This window comes from Sardina pilchardus, chromosome 9 (genome assembly GCF_963854185.1).
Source record: "Sardina pilchardus chromosome 9, fSarPil1.1, whole genome shotgun sequence".
NCBI classification, from domain to species: Eukaryota; Metazoa; Chordata; class Actinopteri; order Clupeiformes; family Clupeidae; genus Sardina; species Sardina pilchardus.
Window position 1 is genome coordinate 16,567,370 of NC_085002.1, and position 19,066 is coordinate 16,586,435.

The 19,066-nt window shown below is 46.0% G+C and overlaps 31 non-coding genes across 31 annotated transcripts; all 31 read left to right on the forward strand.

The window, feature by feature from the left end:
- The first annotated feature begins 265 nt into the window (after window positions 1-265).
- On the forward strand, window positions 266-349 carry trnal-uaa (transfer RNA leucine (anticodon UAA)). Its single transcript has one exon. It is a non-coding gene; the product is annotated as a tRNA-Leu (tRNA).
- A 138-nt stretch (window positions 350-487) lies between these two features.
- trnal-uaa (transfer RNA leucine (anticodon UAA)) lies at window positions 488-570 on the forward strand. The gene has a single exon. It is a non-coding gene; the product is annotated as a tRNA-Leu (tRNA).
- A 124-nt stretch (window positions 571-694) lies between these two features.
- Window positions 695-777, forward strand: trnal-uaa (transfer RNA leucine (anticodon UAA)). Its single transcript has one exon. It is a non-coding gene; the product is annotated as a tRNA-Leu (tRNA).
- A 139-nt stretch (window positions 778-916) lies between these two features.
- On the forward strand, window positions 917-999 carry trnal-uaa (transfer RNA leucine (anticodon UAA)). Its single transcript has one exon. It is a non-coding gene; the product is annotated as a tRNA-Leu (tRNA).
- A 139-nt stretch (window positions 1,000-1,138) lies between these two features.
- On the forward strand, window positions 1,139-1,221 carry trnal-uaa (transfer RNA leucine (anticodon UAA)). Its single transcript has one exon. It is a non-coding gene; the product is annotated as a tRNA-Leu (tRNA).
- Window positions 1,222-1,360: 139 nt separating this feature from the next.
- On the forward strand, window positions 1,361-1,443 carry trnal-uaa (transfer RNA leucine (anticodon UAA)). The gene has a single exon. It is a non-coding gene; the product is annotated as a tRNA-Leu (tRNA).
- Window positions 1,444-1,582: 139 nt separating this feature from the next.
- trnal-uaa (transfer RNA leucine (anticodon UAA)) lies at window positions 1,583-1,665 on the forward strand. Its single transcript has one exon. It is a non-coding gene; the product is annotated as a tRNA-Leu (tRNA).
- A 139-nt stretch (window positions 1,666-1,804) lies between these two features.
- Window positions 1,805-1,887, forward strand: trnal-uaa (transfer RNA leucine (anticodon UAA)). Its single transcript has one exon. It is a non-coding gene; the product is annotated as a tRNA-Leu (tRNA).
- Window positions 1,888-2,011: 124 nt separating this feature from the next.
- trnal-uaa (transfer RNA leucine (anticodon UAA)) lies at window positions 2,012-2,094 on the forward strand. The gene has a single exon. It is a non-coding gene; the product is annotated as a tRNA-Leu (tRNA).
- A 332-nt stretch (window positions 2,095-2,426) lies between these two features.
- Window positions 2,427-2,509, forward strand: trnal-uaa (transfer RNA leucine (anticodon UAA)). The gene has a single exon. It is a non-coding gene; the product is annotated as a tRNA-Leu (tRNA).
- Window positions 2,510-2,633: 124 nt separating this feature from the next.
- Window positions 2,634-2,716, forward strand: trnal-uaa (transfer RNA leucine (anticodon UAA)). The gene has a single exon. It is a non-coding gene; the product is annotated as a tRNA-Leu (tRNA).
- Window positions 2,717-6,251: 3,535 nt separating this feature from the next.
- Window positions 6,252-6,334, forward strand: trnal-uaa (transfer RNA leucine (anticodon UAA)). The gene has a single exon. It is a non-coding gene; the product is annotated as a tRNA-Leu (tRNA).
- A 139-nt stretch (window positions 6,335-6,473) lies between these two features.
- Window positions 6,474-6,556, forward strand: trnal-uaa (transfer RNA leucine (anticodon UAA)). The gene has a single exon. It is a non-coding gene; the product is annotated as a tRNA-Leu (tRNA).
- A 139-nt stretch (window positions 6,557-6,695) lies between these two features.
- trnal-uaa (transfer RNA leucine (anticodon UAA)) lies at window positions 6,696-6,778 on the forward strand. The gene has a single exon. It is a non-coding gene; the product is annotated as a tRNA-Leu (tRNA).
- Window positions 6,779-6,902: 124 nt separating this feature from the next.
- trnal-uaa (transfer RNA leucine (anticodon UAA)) lies at window positions 6,903-6,985 on the forward strand. The gene has a single exon. It is a non-coding gene; the product is annotated as a tRNA-Leu (tRNA).
- Window positions 6,986-7,124: 139 nt separating this feature from the next.
- On the forward strand, window positions 7,125-7,207 carry trnal-uaa (transfer RNA leucine (anticodon UAA)). Its single transcript has one exon. It is a non-coding gene; the product is annotated as a tRNA-Leu (tRNA).
- A 124-nt stretch (window positions 7,208-7,331) lies between these two features.
- On the forward strand, window positions 7,332-7,414 carry trnal-uaa (transfer RNA leucine (anticodon UAA)). Its single transcript has one exon. It is a non-coding gene; the product is annotated as a tRNA-Leu (tRNA).
- Window positions 7,415-12,738: 5,324 nt separating this feature from the next.
- trnal-uaa (transfer RNA leucine (anticodon UAA)) lies at window positions 12,739-12,821 on the forward strand. Its single transcript has one exon. It is a non-coding gene; the product is annotated as a tRNA-Leu (tRNA).
- A 124-nt stretch (window positions 12,822-12,945) lies between these two features.
- On the forward strand, window positions 12,946-13,028 carry trnal-uaa (transfer RNA leucine (anticodon UAA)). The gene has a single exon. It is a non-coding gene; the product is annotated as a tRNA-Leu (tRNA).
- A 355-nt stretch (window positions 13,029-13,383) lies between these two features.
- Window positions 13,384-13,466, forward strand: trnal-uaa (transfer RNA leucine (anticodon UAA)). Its single transcript has one exon. It is a non-coding gene; the product is annotated as a tRNA-Leu (tRNA).
- Window positions 13,467-13,589: 123 nt separating this feature from the next.
- Window positions 13,590-13,672, forward strand: trnal-uaa (transfer RNA leucine (anticodon UAA)). The gene has a single exon. It is a non-coding gene; the product is annotated as a tRNA-Leu (tRNA).
- A 332-nt stretch (window positions 13,673-14,004) lies between these two features.
- On the forward strand, window positions 14,005-14,087 carry trnal-uaa (transfer RNA leucine (anticodon UAA)). Its single transcript has one exon. It is a non-coding gene; the product is annotated as a tRNA-Leu (tRNA).
- Window positions 14,088-14,204: 117 nt separating this feature from the next.
- On the forward strand, window positions 14,205-14,287 carry trnal-uaa (transfer RNA leucine (anticodon UAA)). The gene has a single exon. It is a non-coding gene; the product is annotated as a tRNA-Leu (tRNA).
- Window positions 14,288-14,648: 361 nt separating this feature from the next.
- trnal-uaa (transfer RNA leucine (anticodon UAA)) lies at window positions 14,649-14,731 on the forward strand. The gene has a single exon. It is a non-coding gene; the product is annotated as a tRNA-Leu (tRNA).
- Window positions 14,732-14,855: 124 nt separating this feature from the next.
- On the forward strand, window positions 14,856-14,938 carry trnal-uaa (transfer RNA leucine (anticodon UAA)). Its single transcript has one exon. It is a non-coding gene; the product is annotated as a tRNA-Leu (tRNA).
- Window positions 14,939-15,062: 124 nt separating this feature from the next.
- Window positions 15,063-15,145, forward strand: trnal-uaa (transfer RNA leucine (anticodon UAA)). Its single transcript has one exon. It is a non-coding gene; the product is annotated as a tRNA-Leu (tRNA).
- Window positions 15,146-15,728: 583 nt separating this feature from the next.
- Window positions 15,729-15,811, forward strand: trnal-uaa (transfer RNA leucine (anticodon UAA)). Its single transcript has one exon. It is a non-coding gene; the product is annotated as a tRNA-Leu (tRNA).
- Window positions 15,812-15,935: 124 nt separating this feature from the next.
- Window positions 15,936-16,018, forward strand: trnal-uaa (transfer RNA leucine (anticodon UAA)). Its single transcript has one exon. It is a non-coding gene; the product is annotated as a tRNA-Leu (tRNA).
- Window positions 16,019-16,157: 139 nt separating this feature from the next.
- On the forward strand, window positions 16,158-16,240 carry trnal-uaa (transfer RNA leucine (anticodon UAA)). The gene has a single exon. It is a non-coding gene; the product is annotated as a tRNA-Leu (tRNA).
- Window positions 16,241-16,364: 124 nt separating this feature from the next.
- On the forward strand, window positions 16,365-16,447 carry trnal-uaa (transfer RNA leucine (anticodon UAA)). Its single transcript has one exon. It is a non-coding gene; the product is annotated as a tRNA-Leu (tRNA).
- A 332-nt stretch (window positions 16,448-16,779) lies between these two features.
- On the forward strand, window positions 16,780-16,862 carry trnal-uaa (transfer RNA leucine (anticodon UAA)). The gene has a single exon. It is a non-coding gene; the product is annotated as a tRNA-Leu (tRNA).
- Window positions 16,863-19,066: the final 2,204 nt, after the last annotated feature.

A 19,066-nucleotide genomic window follows, 5' to 3' on the forward strand; every position in this document is an offset into this window, starting at 1 on the left:
TAGCATGGGGTATACAACCACATGCTATCAAACTCACATTTTTAAACCACTAACATTGCTCAACAGCGCCAAACCTCGTCAGCAGCTTGCTCCAGGTGTCTACACATAAAACAAAGCACCAATCAGTCTGTAAACTTTGGAATAGTTTGTATACTATACTGCCCGTGCCAGTATCCTTAAATTTCCCCTTCATGGAGGGACATCTTCATGTAGGGAGATTCACTCAAAAATACCAGTTATTATTAGCGATGATCACTTTGTAGCGTCCAGGATGGCCGAGTGCTTAAGGCGTTGGACTTAAGATCCAATGGACATATGTCCTCGTGGGTTCGAACCCCACTCCTGGTAACTATCTTAATGGTTGAGTGGATGAAAGGACCGTGATTTGTTTGACCGCCATTTGTTTGACAAATGCCAAACGTGTTGCATGTTGTATCCGGGATCCTTAAATTTCCCCTTGATCACTTCATAGTGTCTACTTCTGAGCACCAGGATGGCCGAGTGGTTAAGGCGTTGGACTTAAGATCCAATGGACATATGTCCTCGTGGGTTCGAACCCCACTCCTGGTAACCATCTTAATGGTTGAGTGGATGAAAGGACCGCCATTTGTTTGACAAATGCCAAACGTGTTGCATGTTGTACCCGGGATCCTTAGATGTCCCCTTGATCACTTCGTAGTGTGTAATAGTGAGCACTATGATGGCCGAGTGGTTAAGGCGTTGGACTTAAGATCCAATGGACATATGTCCTCGTGGGTTCGAACCCCACTCCTGGTAACCATCTTAATGGTTGAGTGGATGAAAGGACTGTCTTTTGTTTGACTGCCATTTGTTTGACAAATGACAAACGTGTTGCATGTTGTACCCGGGATCCTTAGATTTCCCCTTGATCACTTCGTAGCGTCTACTACTGAGCACCAGGATGGCCGAGTGGTTAAGGCGTTGGACTTAAGATCCAATGGACATATGTCCTCGTGGGTTCGAACCCCACTCCTGGTAACCATCTTAATGGTTGAGTGGATTAAAGGACCGTGATTTGTTTGACTGCCATTTGTTTGACAAATGACTAACGTGTTGCATGTTGTACCCGGGATCCTTAGATTTCCCCTTGATCACTTCGTAGTGTCTACTACTGAGCACCAGGATGGCCGAGTGGTTAAGGCGTTGGACTTAAGATCCAATGGACATATGTCCTCGTGGGTTCGAACCCCACTCCTGGTAACCATCTTAATGGTTGAGTGGATGAAAGGACTGTCATTTGTTTGACTGCCATTTGTTTGACAAATGACAAACGTGTTGCATGTTGTACCCGGGATCCTTAGATTTCCCCTTGATCACTTCGTAGCGTCTACTACTGAGCACCAGGATGGCCGAGTGGTTAAGGCGTTGGACTTAAGATCCAATGGACATATGTCCTCGTGGGTTCGAACCCCACTCCTGGTAACCATCTTAATGGTTGAGTGGATGAAAGGACCGTGATTTGTTTGACCGCCATTTGTTTGACAAATGCCAAACGTGTTGCATGTTGTACCCGGGATCCTTAGATGTCCCCTTGATCACTTCGTAGTGTGTAATAGTGAGCACTATGATGGCCGAGTGGTTAAGGCGTTGGACTTAAGATCCAATGGACATATGTCCTCGTGGGTTCGAACCCCACTCCTGGTAACCATCTTAATGGTTGAGTGGATGAAAGGACTGTCATTTGTTTGACTGCCATTTGTTTGACAAATGACAAACGTGTTGCATGTTGTACCCGGGATCCTTAGATTTCCCCTTGATCACTTCGTAGCGTCTACTACTGAGCACCAGGATGGCCGAGTGGTTAAGCCGTTGGACTTAAGATCCAATGGACATATGTCCTCGTGGGTTCGAACCCCACTCCTGGTAACCATCTTAATGGTTGAGTGGATTAAAGGACCGTGATTTGTTTGACAAATGACAAACGTGTTGCATGTTGTACCCGGGATCCTTAAATTTACCCTTGATCACTTCGTAGTGTCTACTACTGTGCACCAGGATGGCAGAGTGGTTAAGGCGTTGGACTTAAGATCCAATGGACATATGTCCTCCTGGGTTCGAACCTCACTCCTGGTAACCATCTTAATGGTTGAGTGGATGAAAGGACTGTGATTATTGAATTGCAACTAACTGAGCACGACTCTCATGTCCGTCATGTCATACGTCTGTGGCTGTGGTGCATTCTGACGAACACTTAAGGGCCTCCTTTATAGAAAAACATGCGCTGCCTAATGGCAAATAAAAAGCAGAATTACAATTTTTCTACACTCCAACAGTCCAATACATTCCTGCGAGATGCAAGAACATCTACAACACGCCATTTGTTTGACAAATGACAAACGTGTTGCATGTTGTACCCGGGATCCTTAAATTTCCCCTTGATCACTTCGTAGCGTCTACTACTGAGAACCAGGATGGCCGAGTGGTTAAGGCGTTGGACTTAAGATCCAATGGACGTATGTCCTCGTGGGTTCGAACCCCACTCCTGGTAACCATCTTGTGGGTTGAGTGGATGAAAGGACCGTGATTTCTTTGACAAATGCCAAACGTGCTGCATGTTGTATCCGGGATCCTTAAATTTCCCCTTGATCACTTCATAGTGTCTACTTCTGAGCACCAGGATGGCCAAGTGGTTAAGGCGTTGGACTTAAGATCCAATGGACGTATGTCCTCGTGGGTTCGAACCCCACTCCTGGTAACCATCTTGTGGGATGAGTGGATGAAAGGACCGTGATTTGTTTCATCGCCATTTGTTTGACAAATGACAAACGTGTTGCATGTTGTACCCGGGATCCTTAGATGTCCCCTTGATCACTTCGTAGTGTGTAATACTGAGCACCAGGATGGCCGATTGGTTAAGGCGTTGGACTTAAGATCCAATGGACATCGTGCGTTCGAACCCCACTCCTGTTAACCATCTTAATGGTTGAGTGGATGAAAGGACCGTGATTTGTTTGACTGCCATTTGTTTGACACAAACACAAAAGGATCGATGTATTTGGTATCAATGGAAAGCTCTGTTTCCCCTCTTTCATCTGATATGCGTAGCATCTCTGTGCGATGCCGGGTTTGCCAGTAATTCAAGCGAGACTGGATGTGCGGGTGTATGCAGAGCAATATAGACTGTAAATATGGTATACTTTGATTTAACTTCATGACTTTCATACTTGATCGTACAGACAAGTGCCTAGTCTCGTTGGAAAGCCCCGCTTCTGCTCTTTCGTGCAATACAGGTGTGAGGGACCGAGGCAGTCACCCCATGTTGTGGGAGGTGTGACACTGGATGTGGTGGTGTTGAGGAAGGAGATGGCAGGAGACAGCAGTTCCGCATACAAAAAATAGTCATTTATTTGATTGACGGGCAGATCAGGGAATCACAATCCGGGTCCAGGCATGATACAGGGTTCTTCCAGGCAACAACTAGGCACCAAACCAGGCACCAAACTAGGCAACAGACTAGGCACCAAACCAGGCACCAAACTAGGCAACAGACTAGGCACCAAACCAGGCACCAAACTAGGCAACAGACTAGGCACCAAACCAGGCACCAAACTAGGCAACAGATCCATACAAGGCGACTTTGCAAATCTATGGACCAAACTTTCCCCTTCGCCTCACAGCAAGCAAGGGTTACTTTTTTGTAAACTTCGAATGAAAAAGACTTCCCTTTACTCCTGGACCTCCAGCTCTTCCCATGTGGCTTCCCCGTCTCCCGTGTGTCTCTCATATGTCACCTCCTATGTGAAAGTGCCCTACCTTAAATAGGCTAGGCCATTAACCAATTAGTGATTGGAATGAACCATAGGACGTGTGTGTGTGGGGGGGGGGGGGGACTGTACCACTAACCCAATCACAGTTAAAATCAAAAGCTTACACAGACTACATACAAATATACACATACACATACATAACAATAAACATTAAAGTGTATGTGTGTGCAAAGTCTGTTTGCCCAGGTAGGCAGTCAAAAGTCATCAGAAAGGGAAAAGGAGAAGTCTTCTTTTTCACATTTCCTTCCCCTTCTGAAGTCTCACCAACCAGGTGGTGAGACAGGAAGTCTGCTTCATAGTCCTCTCCTACCTGGGAAATAGTTCCGGGCCAGGCAATTGGCACAACTGCTGCAGCCAGCACTGGTTTGAGGTCGCCTTTGCTGTGGGGTGTAGGTAGGCACTCCTGGACGGCCCTTCCGGTTTCCGCCTGGTCACAGACGACCTCTCCACCTTGCAGCAGGTCCTCCTCCAGCGCTGCTGCTCTCTTGGCCCCGTAATCTCCATCAGGGCTGCTCTGGCCAATGCACAACAAGTCAGTTCCTGCAGAGTTGCTTTGCTCCTGTCTCCCTTTCTCCAGTATCCCCGAGGTCGTACCATCCCACCGCTGCCACCAAATGTGAGGGACCGAGGCAGTCACCCCATGTTGTGGGAGGTGTGACACTGGATGTGGTGGTGTTGAGGAAGGAGATGGCAGGAGACAGCAGTTCCGCATACAAAAAATAGTCATTTATTTGATTGACGGGCAGATCAGGGAATCACAATCCGGGTCCAGGCATGATACAGGGTTCTTCCAGGCAACAACTAGGCACCAAACCAGGCACCAAACTAGGCAACAGACTAGGCACCAAACCAGGCACCAAACTAGGCAACAGACTAGGCACCAAACCAGGCACCAAACTAGGCAACAGACTAGGCACCAAACCAGGCACCAAACTAGGCAACAGATCCATACAAGGCGACTTTGCAAATCTATGGACCAAACTTTCCCCTTCGCCTCACAGCAAGCAAGGGTTACTTTTTTGTAAACTTCGAATGAAAAAGACTTCCCTTTACTCCTGGACCTCCAGCTCTTCCCATGTGGCTTCCCCGTCTCCCGTGTGTCTCTCATATGTCACCTCCTATGTGAAAGTGCCCTACCTTAAATAGGCTAGGCCATTAACCAATTAGTGATTGGAATGAACCATAGGACGTGTGTGTGTGGGGGGGGGGGGGGACTGTACCACTAACCCAATCACAGTTAAAATCAAAAGCTTACACAGACTACATACAAATATACACATACACATACATAACAATAAACATTAAAGTGTATGTGTGTGCAAAGTCTGTTTGCCCAGGTAGGCAGTCAAAAGTCATCAGAAAGGGAAAAGGAGAAGTCTTCTTTTTCACAACAGGTCTCATCTCGCTGCGACTAATAATTGCGGAGCAATGTTAACAGTGAAGAATGGGTGTGTTTTTTTGATGCACTTTGCGCTAGTCGGGCTCAATATGTGCGGATTGTTTGCACTCTTTTGGACACAGATCCACTGTTTATAAGCCGATAGCATACATGTAGGCTACTATTTGTAAGACAGGACAGGACAGGAGCACACAAAATCACGTAACCCACCATTCAATCTCTATTGACGAAATTCTCGCTTGTCGCACCAGTAAACGCTCTGAGGTCTCGGGGCCCCCTAACGGCTCGGGGCTCCAAGCAGTTGCTTGCCATGCCTGTCGGCAAGGTGCGCCCCTGATGCCAAGACCCGCCTTTCGTTGCATCTGATTTGTTTATTGCGTGATGCCTTCCGTGGTTGGTTAGATTTAGGCACAAAGGACTGATGGATTGGTTATTGCGGTCAGTCAATCAGAGTTGGCAAGGCAAGGACCAACGTTTATTATCATGAAAACAAAAAATATAAAGCGCACAGAATGGGGAAATATTTTGCGTGAGAAATGTCAAGTAGCCTATGGCGTGTGACAAATACATCCTTATTTAAAACGAATGACTTGAGTGCTTCTTTCTGCTCAAACTTCAATGAAAAGCCCAAGTCTAACTCTTCCAAAGCCGATTCAAACGAGCGTGCTTCGTTACTCTCATCCATCTTTTGTTTTTCTCTGGTTGTGCAACACAGTCTCACACCCAACTCGTCCAGCCCCCTGGTGTCTTATCGGAAGCCGAAGGTGAGCTAAGGCGGGCTCAAGGACTCCGTACACAGATAGAGCGTTCTGATTGGCCAGGCTGAACTCAAGCCTGGCGCAGGCTTGTCCTCAACGGTGCGACCCTAGACCATCCCGCTAGGCAAAAATATTTTTGGCCGCTAGGGTGCGTCTAGATTTCTAGGCTAACAGTCCAATACATTCCTGCGAGATGCAAGAACATCTACAACACGCCATTTGTTTGACAAATGACAAACGTGTTGCATGTTGTACCCGGGATCCTTAGATTTCCCCTTGATCACTTCGTAGCTTCTACAACTGAGCACCAGGATGGCCGAGTGCTTAAGGCGTTGGACTTAAGATCCAATGGACATATGTCCTCGTGGGTTCGAACCCCACTCCTGGTAACCATCTTAATGGTTGAGTGGATGAAAGGACCGTGATTTGTTTGACCGCCATTTGTTTGACAAATGCCAAACGTGTTGCATGTTGTATCCGGGATCCTTAAATTTCCCCTTGATCACTTCATAGTGTCTACTTCTGAGCACCAGGATGGCCGAGTGGTTAAGGCGTTGGACTTAAGATCCAATGGACATATGTCCTCGTGGGTTCGAACCCCACTCCTGGTAACCATCTTAATGGTTGAGTGGATGAAAGGACCGTGATTTGTTTGACCGCCATTTGTTTGACAAATGCCAAACGTGTTGCATGTTGTACCCGGGATCCTTAGATTTCCCCTTGATCACTTCGTAGTGTGTACTACTGAGCACCAGGATGGCCGAGTGGTTAAGGCGTTGGACTTAAAATCCAATGGACATATGTCCTCGTGGGTTCGAACCCCACTTCTGGTAACCATCTTAATGGTTGAGTGGATGAAAGGATCGTTATTTGTTTGACAAATGACAAACGTGTTGCATGTTGTACCCGGGATCCTTAGATTTCCCCTTGATCACTTCGTAGTGTGTACTACTGAGCACCAGGATGGCCAAGTGGTTAAGGCGTTGGACTTAAGATCCAATGGACATATGTCCTCGTGGGTTCGAACCCCACTCCTGGTAACCATCTTAATGGTTGAGTGGATGAAAGGACCGTGATTTGTTTGACCGCCATTTGTTTGACAAATGGCAAACGTGTTGCATGTTGTATCCGGGATCCTTAAATTTCCCCTTGATCACTTCATAGTGTCTACTTCTGAGCACCAGGATGGCCGAGTGGTTAAGGCGTTGGACTTAAGATCCAATGGACATATGTCCTCGTGGGTTCGAACCCCACTTCTGGTAACCATCATAATGGTTGAGTGGATGAAAGGATCGTGATTTGTTTGACAAATGACAAATGTGTTGCATGTAGTACCCGGGATCCTTAAATTTCCCCTTGATCACTTCGTAGTGTCTACTACTGAGCACCAGGATGGCCGAGTGGTTAAGGCGTTGGACTTAAGATCCAATGGACATATGTCCTCGTGGGTTCGAACCCCACTCCTGGTAACCATTTTAATGGTTGAGTGGATGAAAGGACTGTGATTATTGAATTGCAACTAAAGCTACGTTTCGACCGCGTAGTACGGTACAGTTCGGTTCAGTACATTAGGTTTTGGTACGGAACGTTTTGGTACAGTTCGGTCCGCTTTGTGTACCCACTGCAAAAGGCACTACTGTATGACAGGCGGGATAGCATTGTTCCGTCAGCTGATTTTCGCGCTAATGATGTCGTCGCGTGACATCATTAGCGCGAAAATCAAATCCGTGGCCTGACAGTCAGCTGAGACAAGAAGACAGCTGATAGCCAGTGACACGATAAAAACGATGGAGGAATTTGTGGAGGAATTTGTCGTGTACTTCCTTCTTGGAGTGTGGCTGTTTATTACAGCAAGAAGGCAATTGTTGTTTAAGACAAGGCTTCAGGCTGCTAAGACCAACACAGCAGAAAAACAGAGAAAGGTTTGGGAGACGCTACAAAGTTGGCACGAAATGGACAACCTGACAGCAGCAAGGCGAGCACGACGGCGCAGGAGGGTGAGTTTTCGTATATTATGTGGTGTCTTCTCTTTTTATGTCAGCGACTGTATCATGACGTTATAACTTTGAGATTGTAAGGTCGTTTTAAGAATTTAGTCTACTGTTCAAATGTTACCGTCATAGGCTACAATGTCAATGTAGCCTAGCCTTGTGGTAGGCTATAGCCAGGGTTTTAATTGCCATGGTAGCGACGCATTGAGTGTTGTATCGGGAAGCTCATAAAAGTCATAAAAATAGTTCATTATAGCCTACGTTAAGCCACGTCCCCTTCAAACACAGTTATTCACTTAAGTCTGAAGTCTACATGATAGAATACTTTTTAATTATACTGCATAGGCTATCATAATTCAATTTTCTGGACGATAGAATATCAACAATCTGAGGCAGAGACTGAAGTAATATGCCTATGGCTAGTGTCCCAAAATCATCATAACTAATGTAGCCGATGCTTGCTATTTCTGTTTTCCAGACAATTCATTTGCTACAAAAACAGCGTCAGAGACCAACTGTTTGGGCTTTCAGTCGGGCCAATGAGTGGTGGGATGTGATTGTTCCTGCATTCACACACACACAGTGGGTGCACAACTTTAGGATGTCTGAAGATTCGTTTATATACCTCTGTTCAAAGCTGCGTCCAATGATGGAGAAGATGGACACAAACTTCAGACTGTGTGTTCCGCTCAAGAAAAGGGTTGCTATTGCGCTGTGGAAACTGGCAACCAACAGTGAATACAGAAGCATAGGGCATCTCTTTGGGGTCAGTAAGACAACAGTATGTCGTTGTGTACAGGAATTTTGTAAGGCTGTCTGTACACTTCTGGCTCCAGAGCAAATTTCTTTTCCGGACCAAGAAAAGCTTAAAGACATGGCTGCCTACTTCGAGAACAGGTGGGGGCTTCCACAGTGTGTTGGAGCCATTGATGGTTCCCACATACCCATCATAGCTCCACGAGACTACCACTGTGACTATTTCAATAGAAAAGGGTGGCATTCGATAATTCTGCAGGGAGTCGTGGATGGAAAGGGACTCTTCTGGAATGTGTATACAGGAATGGCTGGGAGTTTGCATGATGCCCGGGTTTTAAGACTGTCCACATTATGGGAGTTAGTTGAATGCGGAAGTCTTTACCCAGCTTACACCAGGGATGTTGGTGGGGTGAACATGGGATATTATGTGTTAGGAGACTCTGCCTATCCTTTACAGTCTTGGCTCCTGAAACCATTCATCGACAATGGACGACTGACAGCAGAACAGAACACCTATAACAAGAAGATGTGCAGGGCACGGGTCGTAGTCGAAAATGCTTTCGGGAGACTGAAAGGTAGGTGGCGCTGCCTTATGAAAAGGAATGATGGCGACATTGAACTGGTGAAGTCCATGGTGTTGACTTGTTGTGCCCTGCACAATCTTTGTGAAAGACATGGAGAAGACTACCAGCAGGAATGGGATGCTCCTGTTGCAGTAGTTGTTGCAGAACAGCCTGCATTAGCCCTGGGACAGGGTGCAGTGGAAGAAGGCAGGGATGTGCGTGAGGGTTTAATGAGACATTTGAACAGTTAAATCTTTTTATCTTTATATTTATATATTTCATCTTTATATATTTAAGTGTGTGTGATTATTTACATAAACACCATTTCTTTTATCAGTAAGTGATTGTCTTGTTTTTACTTAAATGTTACTGTATGTATACAAACAGATGTAAATAGATATAAGTAGATACTATTGTAGGTTTTTTTCTTGACACTGTTATGGATACCAATAAATTCCTTTTACTCTGATCTTACCATGCATCAGCATATTTGACAGAAATGTATTATCCCTCTAATGTCAGATAGGACAACAGTTTTTACAGGTATTACTTTTTCCAATATAAATTAGTGTAGTTTGATGGGTTTTCAAGTTAAATATCTATTATCCATCAAAGCTATCTGAAATACACTTTAATACTTACACTTTAACTAGTAAGCATCTTTGTAGTAGTGTAACTGCAAAATTTCACTTGTCAGTAACGGTCACATTGCAGCTAACATTCACTACATACATATGGAACAAACCTGAGCATAAGTTTCTGGAAAAAATAATATGGAAAAATATACATTTTGTAATTGAAAGATATTTTAATTACAAAACGACAGAACATGTAGTGTATACAGCAACAAACAAACAATACACAGATCACTACTGGGTGGAAGGTGGCACATGGCGGGTACCCAACACCTGTACCAGCTGACTCAGAGTGCCGAGGAAGCCCTGATTGAAGACTGCAGTCTCCCTTTGTTGCTGATGAGCGAGCTCATCCTGCTGCCTCCTTGCCTCACGAGCATCCTCAAGGAGCATCTGAAGCTGGCGTTCACGACGCTCCTCCATTCTCTCCAGTAGCCGCTCATCTGCTCTCTGCATTTCCTGCAGTACTGCAGCAAGATCCTGTTGCCCCCTTTTCCTTTTGCCTAGAATTCACAACAGACAGGAATATTGTATGAGCCATTTTTTTTGTAACATAAAACAAGTAGGCCTATGGTCAAACAGATAAGCTGTGAATGAGATTACAGGAATTAAATGTTTTGATTATACTGTGTTAATATGGGCTACAAAAGGCAAAATAACAATAGTAATAGTAAAACAGCTTTTTAATTGGCTTTTTTTCGCTTACCAATGGGTACACGCTGGGCCTCAGTGCTCGTCGCTTCCACCGGTGGTGCTGGTGCTGGTGCTGGTGTGGAGGACCTCGCAGGTGAAGTTGGGGGTGAAACTGCGGTCTCAAGGGGGTTAGCGCTGGCCTGTCCTTCGCCATTCTGGTCGTAGAGGTTAGGATCCTCTACTGAAAAGTTACATAAAGCACGTATTCATCAAATTACAACGCCGAAATAAATTAACAGGCAGTGGCACGAAGTAGCTAGTTGAGCTTGCTGCGTCTACAGGGTAGCTCATTTCCATGCCAAACGGGGCGACTGACTTTGAAAAACATAAGCTCCTACCCATAAAGCTTATATAAATTAGATTTGAACCAATTAAACGTTAAATCGCCTGAGCTGTTGTAAACAGTAGCAGAAAACACAAACACGGATGTGCTGCCCTTTGCTGCCTACTTGAGTTGTTTCTCCCTCGCCTGAATCTTTCAATGGTCATTTTGACTTCAAACAATACCCCAAATAGTGGTAGGATTTAGGCATTTAACCATTTTGAATGATATAATGAATGTGATGCATTAGCAGTACTCCCATCATTCATTCTTGCTAAAACGAAATGTGAGAAACAAACTACATTAGCAGATATACCAAAGAAATAGTAGGCTATGTGACAACAGGCTGCTTGTCTGCTTGCAAGCTATCTGACTGATTATTTAGGCTAAACGTAGCAAACTTGATGATGATTATTGTTCGTTTGTTATACATCACAAACTCACCGAGCGACCTGAGCAACCCCTCTGTGCACGTCCCTAGTAATGCTGCTAGCAGAAAATACAAACAAATCCTATCGATTTAGCTCGGAGAGAGCTAAACTATATTTTGTCTTACACTTCCCACACCCGAAAAATTTAAAATTGTCAAACCAAAACTAATTTAAACATGCAATTTCATATTTGATTTCGAATTTTATTCAGTCTAAAAGGACGGAAATTGGTACTCTACGATATAATGTTTTGCTAACGTCAGCTTGCAGTGTTGTAAACAGTTTGGCTATAATGGGCTAAGCAGCAGTCTGACGGTACATTCATCGTGGGTTTTACTGTTAACTTTGCATTTATATATTACTAGTGACAATGTCAGTGATGAGACATTAGTTATCTGTACAAGTCAAGCACAAAGCTGACGCTAACACCTACCTTCAGAGTCCTCCATCATGGCCTCCAGCAGAGAGGTAGCGGAGTCGATGCCTGCTTCTCTCCCCATACTCGCTGGTCTGTGTCCATAGATCGCGTCCATCAAATCAAACCACTTCCACGTCTTTCTGTTGTTCCCACTCCGGCCGTTGTAGTCCTTTATCTTGCGATACTCCCCTCTTAGCTTCTTGCACTTTATGCGGCACTGGTCGGATGTCCGCTGATATCCTGCACTAGCCAACCGCTGAGAAACACCTTGAAAAACTTTCTCGTTCCTCACAGAACCGTCCAGCTCCCTCTGGATTTGATGATCCCCAATTATTCCCAGGAATGTCTGGACCTCCTGGGTTGACCACAATGCTGCGCTTTTATTAGCCATTTTTTTTTACTTTTTACCAAAAAATTGTCCAAATTGTCCGTCTGCCGGGTATTTAAAGATGGCGCCCTTTAGTTTACTTGTAGACGTTATCACACGCGCACGGTGATCACAGATCTCACCCAATCATCGAACAGCAATGGGCGTGTCTCTATACCGTACCACAAACTGGTACCTCAACAGAAGGGTCCCCTAAAACAGTACGGTTCGGTACGCTTATTTAGGTACGCTTCAGAATTTCTCACAATCGAAACACAAATAATTGCGGACCGAACTGAACCGAACTGTACCGTACTGGTCGGTGGAAACGAGACTTAACTGAGCACGACTCTCATGTCTGTCATGTCATACGTCTGTGGCTGTGGTGCATTCTGACGAACACTTAAGGGCCTCCTTTATAGAAAAACATGCGCTGCCTAATGGCAAATAAAAAGCAGAATTACAATTTTTCTACACTCCAACAGTCCAATAAATTCCTGCGAGATGCAAGAACATCTACAACACGCCATTTGTTTGACAAATGACAAACGTGTTGCATGTTGTACCCGGGATCCTTAAATTTCACATTGATCACTTCGTAGCGTCTACTACTGAGCACCAGGATGGCCGAGTGGTTAAGGCGTTGGACTTAAGATCCAATGGACGTATGTCCTCGTGGGTTCGAACCCCACTCCTGGTAACCATCTTGTGGGTTGAGTGGATGAAAGGACCGTGATTTCTTTGACAAATGCCAAACGTGTTGCATGTTGTATCCGGGATCCTTAAATTTCCCCTTGATTACTTCATAGTGTCTACTTCTGAGCACCAGGATGGCCGAGTGGTTAAGGCGTTGGACTTAAGATCCAATGGACGTATGTCCTCGTGGGTTCGAACCCCACTCCTGGTAACCTGGGTTGAGTGGATGAAAGGACAGTGATTTGTTTCATCGCCATTTGTTTGACAAATGACAAACGTGTTGCATGTTGTACCCGGGATCCTTAGATGTCCCCTTGATCACTTCGTAGTGTGTAATACTGAGCACCAGGATGGCCGATTGGTTAAGGCGTTGGACTTAAGATCCAATGGACATATGTCCTCGTGTGTTCGAACCCCACTCCTGTTAACCATCTTAATGGTTGAGTGGATGAAAGGACCGTGATTTGTTTGACCGCCATTTGTTTGACAAATGGCAAACGTGTTGCATGTTGTATCCGGGATCCTTAAATTTCCCCTTGATCACTTCATAGTATCTACTTCTGAGCACCAGGATGGCCGAGTGGTTAAGGCGTTGGACTTAAGATCCAATGGACATATGTCCTCGTGGGTTCGAACCCCACTTCTGGTAACCATCATAATGGTTGAGTGGATGAAAGGATCGTGATTTGTTTGACAAATGACAAATGTGTTGCATGTAGTACCCGGGATCCTTAAATTTCCCCTTGATCACTTCGTAGGCTCACTACTGAGCACCAGGATGGCCGAGTGGTTAAGGCGTTGGACTTAAGATCCAATGGACATATGTCCTCGTGGGTTCGAACCCCACTCCTGGTAACCAATTTAATGGTTGAGTGGATGAAAGGACTGTGATTATTGAATTGCAACTAACTGAGCACGACTCTCATGTCTGTCATGTCATACGTCTGTGGCTGTGGTGCATTCTGACGAACACTTAAGGGCCTCCTTTATAGAAAAACATGCGCTGCCTAATGGGAAATAAAAAGCAGAATTACAATTTTTCTACACTCCAACAGTCCAATAAATTCCTGCGAGATGCAAGAACATCTACAACACGCCATTTGTTTGACAAATGACAAACGTGTTGCATGTTGTACCCGGGATCCTTAAATTTCGCATTGATCACTTCGTAATGTCTACTACTGAGCACCAGGATGGCCGAGTGGTTAAGGCGTTGGACTTAAGATCCAATGGACGTATGTCCTCGTGGGTTCGAACCCCACTCCTGGTAACCATCTTGTGGGTTGAGTGGATGAAAGGACCGTGATTTCTTTGCCAAACGTGTTGCATGTTGTATCCGGGATCCTTAAATTTCCCCTTGATCACTTCATAGTGTCTACTTCTGAGCACCAGGATGGCCGAGTGGTTAAGGCGTTGGACTTAAGATCCAATGGACGTATGTCCTCGTGGGTTCGAACCCCACTCCTGGTAACCATCTTGTGGGTTGAGTGGATGAAAGGACAGTGATTTGTTTCATCGCCATTTGTTTGACAAATGACAAACGTGTTGCATGTTGTACCCGGGATCCTTAGATGTCCCCTTGATCACTTCGTAGTGTGTAATACTGAGCACCAGGATGGCCGATTGGTTAAGGCGTTGGACTTAAGATCCAATGGACATATGTCCTCGTGTGTTCGAACCCCACTCCTGTTAACCATCTTAATGGTTGAGTGGATGAAAGGACCGTGATTTGTTTGACTGCCATTTGTTTGACAAATGACAAACGTCTTGCATGTTGTACCCGGGATCCTTAGATTTCCCCTTGATCACTTCGTAGTGTCTGCTACTGAGCACCAGGATGGCCGCGTGGTTAAGGCGTTGGACTTAAGATCCAATGGACATATGTCCTCGTGGGTTCGAACCCCACTCCTGGTAACCATCTTAATGGTTGAGTGGATGAAAGGACCGTGATTTGTTTGACAAATGACTAACGTGTTGCATGTTGTACCCGGGATCCTTAGATTTCCCCTTGATCACTTCGTAGCGTCTACTACTGAGCACCAGGATGGCCGCGTGGTTAAGGCGTTGGACTTAAGATCCAATGGACATATGTCCTCGTGGGTTCGAACCCCACTCCTGGTAACCATCTTGTGGGTTGAGTGGATGAAAGGACCGTGATTTCTTTGACAAATGCCAAACGTGTTGCATGTTGTATCCGGGATCCTTAAATTTCCCCTTGATCACTTCATAGTGTCTACTTCTGAGCACCAGGATGGCCGAGTGGTTAAGGCGTTGGACTTAAGATCCAATGGACGTATGTCCTCGTGGGTTCGAACCCCACTCCTGGTAACCATCTTGTGGGTTGAGTGGATGAAAGGACAGTGATTTGTTTCATCGCCATTTGTTTGACAAATGACAAACGTGTTGCATGTTGTACCCGGGATCCTTAGATGTCCCCTTGATCACTTCGTAGTGTGTAATACTGAGCACCAGGATGGCCGATTGGTTAAGGCGTTGGACTTAAGATCCAATGGACATATGTCCTCGTGTGTTCGAACCCCACTCCTGTTAACCATCTTAATGGTTGAGTGGATGAAAGGACCGTGATTTGTTTGACTGCCATTTGTTTGACAAATGACAAACGTCTTGCATGTTGTACCCGGGATCCTTAGATTTCCCCTTGATCACTTCGTAGCGTCTACTACTGAGCACCAGGATGGCCGCGTGGTTAAGGCGTTGGACTTAAGATCCAATGGACATATGTCCTTGTGTGTTCGAACCCCACTCCTGTTAACCATCTTAATGGTTGAGTGGATGAAAGGACCGTGATTTGTTTGACTGCCATTTGTTTGACAAATGACAAACGTCTTGCATGTTGTATCCGGGATCCTTAAATTTCCCCTTGATCACTTCATAGTGTCTACTTCTGAGCACCAGGATGGCCGAGTGGTTAAGGCGTTGGACTTAAGATCCAATGGACATATGTCCTCGTGGGTTCGAACCCCACTTCTGGTAACCATCTTAATGGTTGAGTGGATGAAAGGATCGTTATTTGTTTGACAAATGACAAACGTGTTGCATGTTGTACCCGGGATCCTTAGATTTCCCCTTGATCACTTCATAGTGTGTACTACTGAGCACCAGGATGGCCAAGTGGTTAAGGCGTTGGACTTAAGATCCAATGGACATATGTCCTCGTGGGTTCGAACCCCACTCCTGGTAACCATCTTAATGGTTGAGTGGATGAAAGGACCGTGATTTGTTTGACCGCCATTTGTTTGACAAATGGCAAACGTGTTGCATGTTGTATCCGGGATCCTTAAATTTCCCCTTGATCACTTCATAGTGTCTACTTCTGAGCACCAGGATGGTCGAGTGGTTAAGGCGTTGGACTTAAGATCCAATGGACATATGTCCTCGTGGGTTCGAACCCCACTTCTGGTAACCATCATAATGGTTGAGTGGATGAAAGGATCGTGATTTGTTTGACAAATGACAAATGTGTTGCATGTAGTACCCGGGATCCTTAAATTTCCCCTTAATCACTTCGTAGTGTCTACTACTGAGCACCAGGATGGCCGAGTGGTTAAGGCGTTGGACTTAAGATCCAATGGACATATGTCCTCGTGGGTTCGAACCCCACTCCTGGTAACCATTTTAATGGTTGAGTGGATGAAAGGACTGTGATTATTGAATTGCAACTAACTGAGCACGACTCTCATGTCTGTCATGTCATACGTCTGTGGCTGTGGTGCATTCTGACGAACACTTAAGGGCCTCCTTTATAGAAAAACATGCGCTGCCTAATGGGAAATAAAAAGCAGAATTACAATTTTTCTACACTCCAACAGTCCAATAAATTCCTGCGAGATGCAAGAACATCTACAACACGCCATTTGTTTGACAAATGACAAACGTGTTGCATGTTGTACCCGGGATCCTTAAATTTCGCATTGATCACTTCGTAACGTCTACTACTGAGCACCAGGATGGCCGAGTGGTTAAGGCGTTGGACTTAAGATCCAATGGACGTATGTCCTCGTGGGTTCGAACCCCACTCCTGGTAACCATCTTGTGGGTTGTGTGGATGAAAGGACCGTGATTTCTTTGACAAATGCCAAACGTGTTGCATGTTGTATCTGTCACCGGTCAACCAGTAATTATATATTTCAGACCCCGGGCCACAACAACACAAAACACTGAAACCAGTATCTATATAAAAGTATCTGATTTATTAATATTACACAGTAGAAAAGAAAACAAATTATAAAAATACTATTCAATAAAAGTAGAATCAGAGCTTGACGAATAACACAGTCTCTCTGGGGTAATATCACCAAGCAGCACAGTCTCTCAGGAACGTTATCACAAGGCCAAGGGGTTGGGGTTAAATCGAGGGGAAAACCACTCCGATGCCACTAGGGGTCACTCAGTCCTAAATCCAGCTCACGATCCCGAGTTGCATCCAGCTACAATCCAGTCCGGAACTTCCGGGTTGCTAGACAGTCAGTCTTCTCGGGAGCTGACCAGGAGCTGACGAGTTAACAGAAACAGCAAATCACAAACTAGACACCGCGGGAGTATTCAAACTTCGAACACATTTAACAGGTGAAAATCTTACGGCCCTTCGGTCAGGGATCGTTGCACTCATCAAAGACTCAGTGTCGGGGACGTAGCTCGAGAACGGTGGAAGGCAGGCGGCAGCGGGATCGAAGCAGGCGATGACAGCGGCGGCGTTTCATCGGAGGTACCGTGGTCAGGAGAGCGACGTTCTGGATCTGATGCAGGCGGGGAGCGGTGACGGGCCAGTCATTCGATTGCCGTGGAGATCACCGTAAGTTTGGAGTCCATGGCTTTTTATGGGGGAAGGAGTTAGCATTCTAGCCAATGGCTGGCTAATAGAATCATTGGTAGGGAAAGGTCTCAGGTGTGTATGTTTACATGCAGTCTCATCACACGTGCAGCACAGCAACCAATAATAAGCATTCTAGGGATCTACGTAGTGATCATAGCAGTGTCCACAACAATGTAAACAATCACAGGACTTCAAACCGTCACATCAAAATAGGTGCACAAACACACAACAAAATGCACATCAATCCACAGCCTTTGACATTCCCCCCCACTGTTCTGGTGGTCGTCCCGAGCACCTCAATGGCCAAAATACCACTCCCTATACCCCTTTGCTATGGTGGCCTTCAACTCCCTACCCTACCATAGTGCCCTTTAACCCCCCCTCTCTGTTTTAGTGGTCAGTCCCCTTGACTACTATTGTCTGTACCTTCTTGGCAAGATGCCTTGGGACTCCCGTTGGGAGCGCCGGAAGGGGTTCTGTACTTCCTCACCCTGGGGAATAGCCAATTGAGTGGACGGCCCGGGCTGATTGGCACCTAGAGGCTCTGGCACTTGGGCTGGATTCAGACCATCTGCTGGACGTTCCGATGGTGGCTCTGTAGCTGGAACCTGGACAGGCAAGAACATAGGTTGACTCAACTGGTACAAAGGATTGGATTCACGGGACCGAACAATGGGTGTCCCTACGCTGGTGGCTGTTTCCGGTTCCCAGGTGCAGGGGCGCAAGTTGTTACGGTGTATGGTCTTTTCTGGTCCTGACCTTCCTTCTGGGCGTATCTTATAGACCGGTTGGCCTGAGTGGACCTGGGCAATGACCACAAAGGGTGTTGGTTGCCAATGAGGGGCCAGTTTCCCATGGGAGCGTCTCCGGAAGTTTCTCACCAGCACTCTTTCACCAGGTAGCAAAGGTACTGCTCGGCTCCTACGGTCATAACGCTGTTTATCTCGTTCCTGCCGTCTCTGGCTATGGTACTGGGCCTGTTGAAAAGCATTGGTCAGTATTCTGTGGTGGGCACGAACCCAGTCATTCAAATCGTATTTAAGCTGCTGTGGTGCTGTACCGGTGGCTATGTCTACCGGCACCCTTGCATGCCTACCATACATGACAAAGTATGGGGTCATACTTGTGCTGGAGTGTACTGTGGTGTTGTATGCCAGGAGGAGCGCCGGTAGATGATCTGGCCAATGAGCCTTGTTTTGTTCCTCCAAGGAACCCAGCAGCGATAGCAACGTCTGATTGAAACGTTCGCACGCCCCGTTCCCCTGAGGGTGGTAAGGGGTCGTGCGTAACTTCATACACCCATACAGCTGACACAAGTGATCCAACAGTGAAGATTCGAAAGCTGCCCCTTGGTCTGACAGGATCTTCTCTGGGCAGCCCCAGGTCTGGATCAGACCCCGCCAGAGCACCCGGGC